Genomic DNA, 10,090 nt, shown 5'->3' with positions numbered 1-10,090 from the left:
AGTTAATTTAGTTGGTCTAGTGAAGACCCACCAAATCGACTACAGAGCTCTCTCTCCAGTTGACCCCTGTACTCTACTCTCAATGAGAAGAGTAAGGTAAGATTTTCTCCCATCGACACCCCGTGGTAATTTGACCTAGGGTACATTATTCACGTAGCTGGAGTTGTGTAGCATAGGTTGACTTACTGCGGTAGTGTAGACATCAGCTATGATGTCTGAAAAACACAGGCTCAGGTGAAAGCTAATTGGAGCCTGGTTCTTATACAGATATCAGAGGCCCTACCATCACTCCTCCAACAGATTTCTCCTCCTTTTCTCAGTCTGGCAAACTTGCCACTGACTGATAAGTTCTTCCTCCTGACACCAACAGGTGCCATGGATTTCTAACCAGCCAGCAAGCCCATATCACTCAGCTCCCTGTGGGCGGACTATTCCCTGCTTGGCATCCTCCACAGGGACCATGGCTGACTGCTGAGAGAACCTCTACCTGCTGTTTCTCCCTTCCTCCCTGACATAAGTAGGTGGGAGTGACTTTTTGTCCTACTCCAACCCTTTCTTGGGTCCCAATTCAGCAGAGAGTACCCTGGCCAGCAGCAGTTACTTGTGGAAGACGCCCCCTTCACTCTTCACTGGCTCTTTCACTAAGCTGGACCTGGATCCCATGGGCCCAGTGACTCACTATTAACCTGCAGCAGCACAGAAGGAGAAAAGGAGGGGGAACCAGATGAATCCAGGGCTCTTTGATCCCAAACAAGCCAGTGATGATTCCCTCAAGTCACCTGACCCTTTGTGCCTTGGGCAGCCCAAATGGGAAATGGAGTGAAAAGAACAATCTTGCCGCAGATCATATGCTACATCTGAGCTGAGATGTGCTGGGTAAATGAGCTGCAATGGCAAAACAGCAGACCTGAGCATAGAGGCTCAATAAAGCATGGGTCAGCTGAGAGATTCAGCCAAATACTATCTCCTTTAAAAAAAAGCATACTGAATGTTAACCTTGGAACAAGACTATTGGGTCCTCTTCTGCATCATGTGCGGGGGTGGGGGGCAGTGTATTTGTCCTAATCCAGTGACTGAATCTCCTTAAGCTGCTAGCTGGGGAACACTGTCCTTTACCACAAGCAGAAGAGGCTCAGAATTATTATAGAAAAAGTCTGGTGTTCAGTCATGCAGACAGCCCAAGCAGGATTGGTTATAACTCGGAAACAGTGTCAGTGCTTACCTGTTCAGTCAAAGGTTCTGGGATTATATCCGGAAACACTATGAGCTCATGCTTCTGTTCCCAGGAGAATGGAAAGCCTGGCCTTCAAAGTTCAGGAAACACACCTCATTGCAGAGCCCGGCTCCCCACCGCTGACTTTCTCCAGTTTGGTCTCTGGTGCCGAAGAAAGGTGCTCTGGGTGTCCAAAACTGCCTAGGCTGTGGTTTCTAGAGAGCTCTTGGCTTGGCCAGCTAGAGGATTGTTGTCTTAGGGAGCGGGGAGAAGATTGGTTGAGTGGCCTGTCTGTGTCTTCAGTTTATGCAAATGAAAGGGGATGGCTACTTTGAGCATCTTTGCTTTGATAGGCAGCCTAGGGAAGGCGGCCATGGAGGGCAGAGTTGAGAGCCAGGATGTGTTCCCGTGGGGCTTCTCGTAGTGCTCTCTCTCTCGGGAAGGCCAAATTGTAGCACCCACCAGTTAGAGGACAATGCGCCGGAATGGTCTGTGGCTGTCCGGCTGGGTGTTGGTTAAGGCTATGCTTTCAGGGATCATTTCTCTAGTTGGTGACTGGAGAAGGGTGGTTGCACAAGCCTGGCCTTGCTAACCACGATGAGGAGCTGTGGTGTTTCTTTCTGAGCATGACAATGGCTGAGAGCGCTGTTGTGTGGCAGCTGCTTTCTGCTGTGGAAGAGTGTCTTGCTCTTCCTGAGGAGAGCAGGGGAAGGAAACACAGTCTGAGTGGTTAGCTTTGATGAACTTGTTCTGTTGGGTGTGAAGAAAAATTTGAGTGTTGCTCTTTGTGCCTTTGGTGTTCTGGGTTTTTAGGTGTTGAGTACTTAATATGTTTTCAGTTGCTTTGTAAGTTGGCTGTATTTTTTGGCAGGCTTTGAAGAATGGCTATATTTGCATGTGTTTTGTGTCTGTTACATTTTTGTTCCTAAGCTGTGCAGTCCAATTGTTTACCATTAAAAGATTCTTTCTTCTCTTGCTTGTTATTCTTCATCTTTACAGCTATTTTTGTTCAACCTCTAAGTCTGACCCCATGATACCTATTGATTGTTCTGTACACTGGGATGAATGGATGATGCTTCCCTGGTAACCGCACTAGAGCCACTAATGATTGGGAAGATTTTGTATGTTCCCCCCGACATTTTGGATAACAGGAGGACAGTGGCCAGTATTCCCATTATTCACGCTCTGTGAGGAACGTAGAAAACATTAGAACTCGAGGTTACACACAAGCGAGTTTCTTCCAGTTCAATAGCGATTATATATTTTGACAGGGTTTATCTTGACATGGGTTTGGGAACCTTTTTTCTATCAGGGGCCAGTGTCCCACAGAAAAGATCAATTGGAGCCATACACGGCCCCGCAGGGTCAGGGGTAGGGAGGAGACTTGGGGCTTCCCCTAGGCTCTTGAGTGAGGCCAGAAATGAGGTGTTCTGGGAGTGAGAATGTGGCTCCGGGCTGGGGTATGTGATTGGAGTGTGGGACGATCTGAAGGCCCCAGCTGGGGATGTGGGCTCTGGGGTGGGGCTTTGGTTGAGGGGTTTCTGATGCAGGAGGGGGCTCCAGTTAGTGCTTGGAATGCCTCCCCGCTTGGTGTAATGTGAAAATTTTATAAGCACACTCTCTACTCTATTATCCAAGTCATTTATAAAAAACATTATTGACTAGTAAGAGACCCACAACTGATCCATTGCAGGACTCCACTAATTACATCACCAAAGTTTGACAGCAAACTATTGATGATGGTTAGAGGTGTGGGAGGGAGCTTCCCTGATCATCCCTCCATCTAGGGGCTGCAGGGACATGCTGGTGAGCCAGTGCTTGAGACTCCAGCTCTGCGTGGGTGCAGGGTGGACCAAGGCTAGATGCTATTGACCCCCAGTGTGGAGACTTGCTGCAGGCTGGAAGAAATAAAACAGCAGACTGGATGCAGCCTAAAGACTGTAGGTTCTTTACCCCTGATCTAGATTCTGGTTTGCTTCAAAGGAAAGTCTGGCTACAAATACTTGTTTTTCAGTTAAAGTTTCTGGAGTAGTTTCCAGAAAACTTGGGAGTTCTTGCTCTCTGGAGAATGGTGATACTATCCTTGAAGTTCAGGAAACACCACTCATTGCAGAGCCTGGCTCCCCATTGCTGACTTCCTCCATTCTGATTACTGGTGCCAAAGAGACATGATGTGGGTGTCCAAAACTGCATAGGGTGTCATTTCTAAAGAGCTCTTGGCTTGGCCAGCTGGAGGATTATTGTTTTAGGCACTGCGGAGAAGGGAGCGGGGAGAAGATTGGTGGAGTGGCCTGTCTGTGTCTTAAGTATAAGCAAATGAAAGGGGATGGCTACTTTGAGCATCTTTGCTTTGATAGGCAGCCTAGGGAAGGGGTCCGTGGAGGGCAGAGTTGAGAGCCAGGTTCTGCTTATATTGGGCTTCTCGTAGTGCTCTCTCTTGTGAAGGCCAAATTGTAGCAACCACCAGTTAGAGGGCAATCTGCCAGAATGGTCTGTGACTGGCAGGGTGCTAGTTAAGACTATCTTTTCAGGGATCCTTTTTATTCTGGGTGATTGATGTAGGGAAGTTATAAAAGTTTAGTTTTGCTAATTGTGTTAAAATGCTGCAGTGTTTATTTCTGAGTATGAAAATGGTAAAATACACTGTTCTGTGGCAGTTGCTTTTTGTTTTTCCTGAGTAGCTATGAAGAAGGTAGCACAATCTGAGGGGTGACCTTTGAGGTTCTTCTGCTTAAGGGGCAGAAAAGAGCTTGGGTGTGACTGTAATGAACTACACTGCTTATTGATTTGGTATGTTGAGTCCCTAGAAGTGAGATGCTCTGTCTGCTCTCAGATGCTGTGTGACTGGGCTGTATTTTCCAGCAGGCCTTAGGAAAGAGCTTTTTTCCCATAGGTACTGTGTCTCTTTTATGTCTTTGTGCCCTACCCCTCCAATCAGCAGGTTTACCCTAAAAATATTTTCTTTCTTCTCTTGCTTGGTTTGCTTCATCTTCATACTATTTCTGTTTATCCACTAAATCTGACAGTTCCTGTCCCCATGGCACCTGTTGATCATCCTCCACACTGGGACAATGGATGATGCTTCTCTGCTAACACCACCACAGACACTGGTGCTTGGGGAGATTTTTTCTGTTCCTGCCTAGCACTTCGGAGATCAGGAGGACAGTGGCCTGTATTCCCAACATTCACACTCTCTGAGGAGCCTAGAACACGTTACTTTAGGTTCCATACTGCCAGGCGACTTTTTTCCAGATGAATAGCAATTAGACATTTTGGCAGGGTTTATCTAGACTCTGGTCTGGTTCAAAGCCTACATCTATATAACCTTGATTTTAGTAATGCGTAATGATAGTTAATAGTACTATGCAAGCTAGTCTAGTACCCAACATGTCGTATTATTCCTTCCATGGCTTGCTGACTACTGCTCTTGTCCCTGCAGTAGTTACAAGGCAGGGGTCTTGCAGTTCCCTTGCTGTAGGCCCAAGTATTCTGTCTGTTACCTTTATCCCGATTCCTCCACCTGTGAAGTCAGAGTTCCTGATCCCTGTTTCCAAGACACCCAACGCTCATCCTCACTGATGATCATTAAATCCAACTTTGGGGTTTTTTTTTTTAGATAATTCAAAAGTGATTTCAGGAAACTGAAGAGAGAAAATATGAAATAAAAGTTAAACAGAATGAAAGAGTGCGGTATGAGTGCAGCTGGGCTGAACAACCACAAAAAGCCTAAAATCTTACCTACAAATGTGAGTGAAGTGACATTAAAAATCTTGCAGCATAGGAATCCCTTGAATTTCAGCACCAAAACCGTTTAGCCGGAGTCCCAGCCAGTCACTGGAAGTCTGATTATTCTTCCTAACCAAGGCTATAGGCCAGGGATAGGCAACCTATGGCACGTGTGCTGATTTTCAGTGGCACTCACACTGCCCGGGTCTGGGGGGGCTCTGCATTTTAATTTAATTTTAAATGAAACTTCTTAAACATTTTTAAAACCTTATTTACTTTACATACAATAGTTTAGTTATATATTATAGACTTATAGAAAGAGACCTAAAAACTTTAAAATGTATTACTGTCACAGAAAACCTTAAATCACAGTGAATAAATGAAGACTTGGCACACTACTTCTGAAAGGTTGCCGACCCCTGCTATGGGCCAAATGGCTGCCTAAAATTAGCCATTTATGTCAACTTTTGGCCGATAGCACTGATAGGAGTCCAAATGGGAATCTTTCCATTGACTTCAATGGGGTTTGGATCAAGCCCCTGCATGATGGCCTGATTTTCAGAGTTGCTGAGAATGCACAGTACCTAATGAAGTCCATAAATACCCTTTCCCTCCCGTAGAATCCGAGAAAGGTAGGTCTGGAAGGGACCTCAAGATGTCAGCTCGTCCATCCTTCTGTGCTGAGACATGACCAGGTAAACCTAGATCATCCCTGACAGGTGTTTGTCCAACCTATGCTTAAAAACCTGTAATGAAGGAGAGGTCACAACCTCCCTTGGAAGCCTATTCCAAAGCTTAACTTCCCTTAGAGTTAGAAAGTTTTTCCTTATATCTAACCTAAGTCTCCCTTGCCATAGAGTAAGCCAATTACTTCTTGTCCTACCTTCAGTGGACATGGAGAATAGTTAGTAACTGTCCTTTTTACAACAGCCATTAACATATTTGAAGACTGTTATCAGGTCCCTGCTCAGGTCCTGTTTGCTCAAAACTAAAGATGCCTGGTTTTGTTAACTTTTCCCCATAGTCAGATTTCCTAAACCTTTTATCATTTTTGTGGCTCTCCTCTGGACTGGCTCCAATTTGTCCTCTTCTTACTCAAAGTCTGGTGACAAAACTGGACAATACTCCAGCTGAAACATCACAAGTGAGTATACCACACTCCTGTTTATACCGAATGATTACCTCTGAATTATATTAGCCTTTTGTGCATCTGTTTCACAATGTTGGCTCATATTCAGTTTGTGATGCACTACAACCCCAGATCCTTGTCAGCAGTATTACTGCCTAGAGGTTATTCCCCCTTTTGAAGTTGTGTGTCTGATTTTTCCTTCCTAAGTGAAGTACTTTGCAGTTGTCTTTACTGAATTTCATCTTGTCAATTCTACAATTTGTCAAGGTCATTATGAATTCTAATCGTGTCCTCCGAAGTGCTTGCAACCCCTCCCAGCTTGGTTATATCATATGCAAATTTTATAAGCATACGCTTCACTCTATTTTCCAAGTCATTTATGAAAATATTGACTAGTAACCGACTCACCACTGATCCATTGCAGGACTCTACTAGTTACATCACCAAAGTTTGACAGCGAACTATTGATAATTATTCTTTGAGAATGGTCTTTCAACCAGTTTTACTCCCAACTGTAAGTTCATCTAGACCATATTTCCTTAGTTTGCTTATACGAATGTCATGTAGGACTGTGTCAAAAGCCTGACTAAAATCAAGATATCCTTACTGGGTGCCTTATCTTTGTTCCACATTCCCTCCCCACATCTTCCTCATGCACTGAACATAACAGGAAAGGGACTGGGTGTGTATATCTCTGCTGGGATCTCAGCTGTGCATAGTTGGCAGTTAGTTCAAAGCCCAGCCAGACAATATGAATGCAGCCTTGGACAATCAGTGTTGTCACAGTTTCTCCTGCCCCATTCTTCCAAACACGTATGGCAAGTCAATGGGGGCAAATGAAGGTTAAGCAAGTGTGTACAGGATCAGGGCAAGTGTAGTTTACATTTCATTTTTCCTTAAAACAATGCTTTGAAACTCACAATGCTCACCCCCACTGTTAGGAAGCATCCTCTGCCCCTGGCTGTAGGATTTTTAGTGAAAAGTGGAAGTGGAAAGTGAATGTAGTGGGAGGCCTCTTCTCCCTTCCCTGTTGCTGCTACTCACTTCTTAGATGCTGTCTGTCAGAAACTGACCCATGAGCCTTCATTCAGCCCCTAGTTCAGCTTTGTACATTTTGGCTGCTCTGAAGAATCTTTACGTGTTGCTCAGTGTTGGGGCTGGATTGGGCTGAGAAGTGGTACTTTCCCTTTAACATCCTGCTGGTAGAGCTCCTGATCATTAAGCCATTAGATTGCCTAATAGGAGTAATAAAGCTGGTATCTGGTACATTTATTTTAACTATACGATAAGGCACAATATTAAAAATTGCAAAGTGCCGGCCGGATTTTCAGCAGTACATAATACATCTTGCATTTTTACAGTAACCAGCAAGGCGTAAACATATCACAGAAATTGCCCAGGATACAGAAATATTTCTCACTGAGCTACATAAGAAAAGTCAGATGCCGTTCTTGAAAATGGAACATACACAATTAACAGGAAAATATGTTGCCAATAAAAAGGAGAAAGATGGCTACTGATTATAGTTAGATGTGCTAGTTCAAAGTGGAGCGTGGTAGGGGAATCAGCAATGTTAAGCAGCGGAAAATGACAGTTCAAGGAATCAAAAGCACTTTTAAGGGAATTTGTGTTTTAGTGGTAATATCACACCAAGTTATCGAGCTGAAATGGATGGATCTAGGGCACAGGTTCTCAAACTTTTTCTTTCTGAGGCCCTCCCAACATGCTATAAGAACTCCATGGCCCACCTGTGCCACAACAACTGGTTTTCTGCATATAAAAGCCAGGGCTGGCATCAAGGAGTAGCAAGCCAGGCAATTGCTTGGGGCCCCATGCCACAGGGGTCCTTACAAAGCTACATTGCTCAGGTTTCAGCATCAGCCCTGGGTGGTAGGCCTCAGGGCCCCAGGCTTCAGATCCATGCAGTGTGACTTCGGCTTTCTACCGTGGGTCCCAGGGAGTCTAACGCTGGCCGTGCTTGGTGGCCCTCCTGAAACCTACTCATGGCCCCCCAAGGGGCCCCAGACCTCTGGTCAAGAACCACTGATCTAGGGATATATTTGCTGAAACATATGGGAAGAATCTATGTGATGAGGGTTCAGTAAAATCCTGGAAGGGCTTTATTCATATTCATTTTTTCTTAGAAATATTTCTCAGAGTGCATGGAAAGATCTCTGGGATTTTTTCCTCAGGTGAATTTAGATGCCTATTTTCAGACATCTGATTTGACCCTGAGCAAGTCATTTAGGCCATGCAGGAAGAACACAGAGGCACTGGGAATGCACTTGGTATCTACTGACTTCCAGTTGTATGCTTTAACCATTAGACCATCCGTCCTCTGAAAGTATAATCTGTATACCCCTGCACTGATCAGATGGCAATCTAAGGTACTTATGGCCCCATTACTGTAGTAGTTCAGTGCTTCACAATCTTTAACATATTAGTCCTCAGAGCTACAGCTGGATGACTAACGGATTCTTTGCTGTGTTGGCAATTACAAATGGATGGAAAAAATTGTTTCAGGCTAAAAAAAACCCTTCTTTTCGACAAAACTCTACTGTTTTGTTTCTATTTGGACCCTTTTTACGTGTTTTAACTATATTTAAATAAAATCAAAGGACATTTTGAACCAAAAAGACATTTTAAAAAAAAATCAAAACAGTTAATTTTGAAAATGTCAAATGAAACATGTTTAATATTTTGGAATGTTTGGGGAGGGGGTTGTTGACCTTCCACCTTCCCCACTCCCAAACGAACAACTGGGTGAAACTAACAAAAATGTATGAAAGATTTTAGTGTCACTGAATCTGTATTTTTCACATAAAAAGGCTGAAAAATGTCACCCAGTCTTACTCTCAGCACTGTGTGAGATTAGGCAATGCTATTACCCCCATTTTACAGATGGGGAACCAAGGCATAGACAGACTAAGGGACATGCCCAAGGTCATGCAGGAAGTCTGTGTGAGAGCAGGGAATGGAACCTAGATCCCCCAGGGTAGCAACCTAACCACTGGACCATTCTTCCTCTCCCAGCAGTTAGAAAGGCATCACTTCTGAAAGCTGTTCCATGGAGCAAACCCCTGTGCCTGTGAGGAGCCCCAGTGAACTCTAGGAATGGAGTCAAACATAATGAATCCGCGGCAAACATCAGCACCACAAGCTCTGTCCAGATAGTGCCTTTCACAATGTAAGCGTCCCCAGTGCTTCCCAGCAATAAACAGTAAACACTTTACAACATTTTAATAAAAAGCCCATAAAAATGCAATGATTCACAGGACAAAAATCATGAATGGAGGCATTGCCCTGCATATCCAGCGCTAAGGAGACATGGGAGCCATTCACAGTAGGTTCTTTATTAAAATGTATATTGAACATGCTGATTTGGAGAAGCACTCACTGGGAAAAAAAAAAAAAATCCAGCTCAGAACTTGCTGCCAAAACACTATGAGTTTGCATGTCAGTGGCCCCTTGTTGACTTACAGCTGAGGATCTGGCCCGGTAACTTCATTCAGGGCTGGTGAATAATTTACATATTTGCAGAGTTAGGCACTGATTGTCCTAAGTTTCACAAAAAAAGTTGAGAGGAGGAAATTGCATTAAAAATAAATCTGAAAATGGAGTGTGTTGCCAACCTAGAGAGCAACAGACCTACCTGGAAACAAGTTTGTCAATGTATTGATTTGAACTAAGTCAAATGAACAGCCAAAGCGAGACTCAGTGTTGACTGCCCAGCAGAGGAAGTGTGTGCGGTCTCAGGGCACAGACTAGGAGGGGAGTTATCAGAGATAATGTGGGATCATGTCCACTGCCGGCTCTAGCCATTTCGCCACCCCAAGCATGGCGGCACGCCACGGGGGGGGGGCGCTCTGCCTCTCGCCGGTCCCGTGGCTCCAGTGGACCTCCCGCAGGCGTGCCTGCGGATGCTCCACCAGAGCCACGGGACCAGCGGACCCTCCACAGGGACGCCTGCAGGTGGTCCATCGGAGTCGCCTGCCGCCCTCCTGGGAACCGGCAGAGCGCCC

At 44.9% G+C, this 10,090-nt stretch overlaps 1 non-coding gene across 1 annotated transcript; it reads left to right on the top strand.

The window, feature by feature from the left end:
* The first annotated feature begins 1,730 nt into the window (after positions 1–1,730).
* On the top strand, positions 1,731–1,944 carry LOC116826544 (small nucleolar RNA U3). Its single transcript, XR_004374095.1, has one exon. It is a non-coding gene; the product is annotated as a small nucleolar RNA U3 (small nucleolar RNA).
* The last annotated feature ends 8,146 nt before the right edge of the window (positions 1,945–10,090 follow it).

This window comes from Chelonoidis abingdonii, chromosome 2 (genome assembly GCF_003597395.2).
Source record: "Chelonoidis abingdonii isolate Lonesome George chromosome 2, CheloAbing_2.0, whole genome shotgun sequence".
NCBI lineage: Eukaryota > Metazoa > Chordata > Testudines > Testudinidae > Chelonoidis > Chelonoidis abingdonii.
This window is presented reverse-complemented; position numbering and strand designations above follow the sequence as displayed.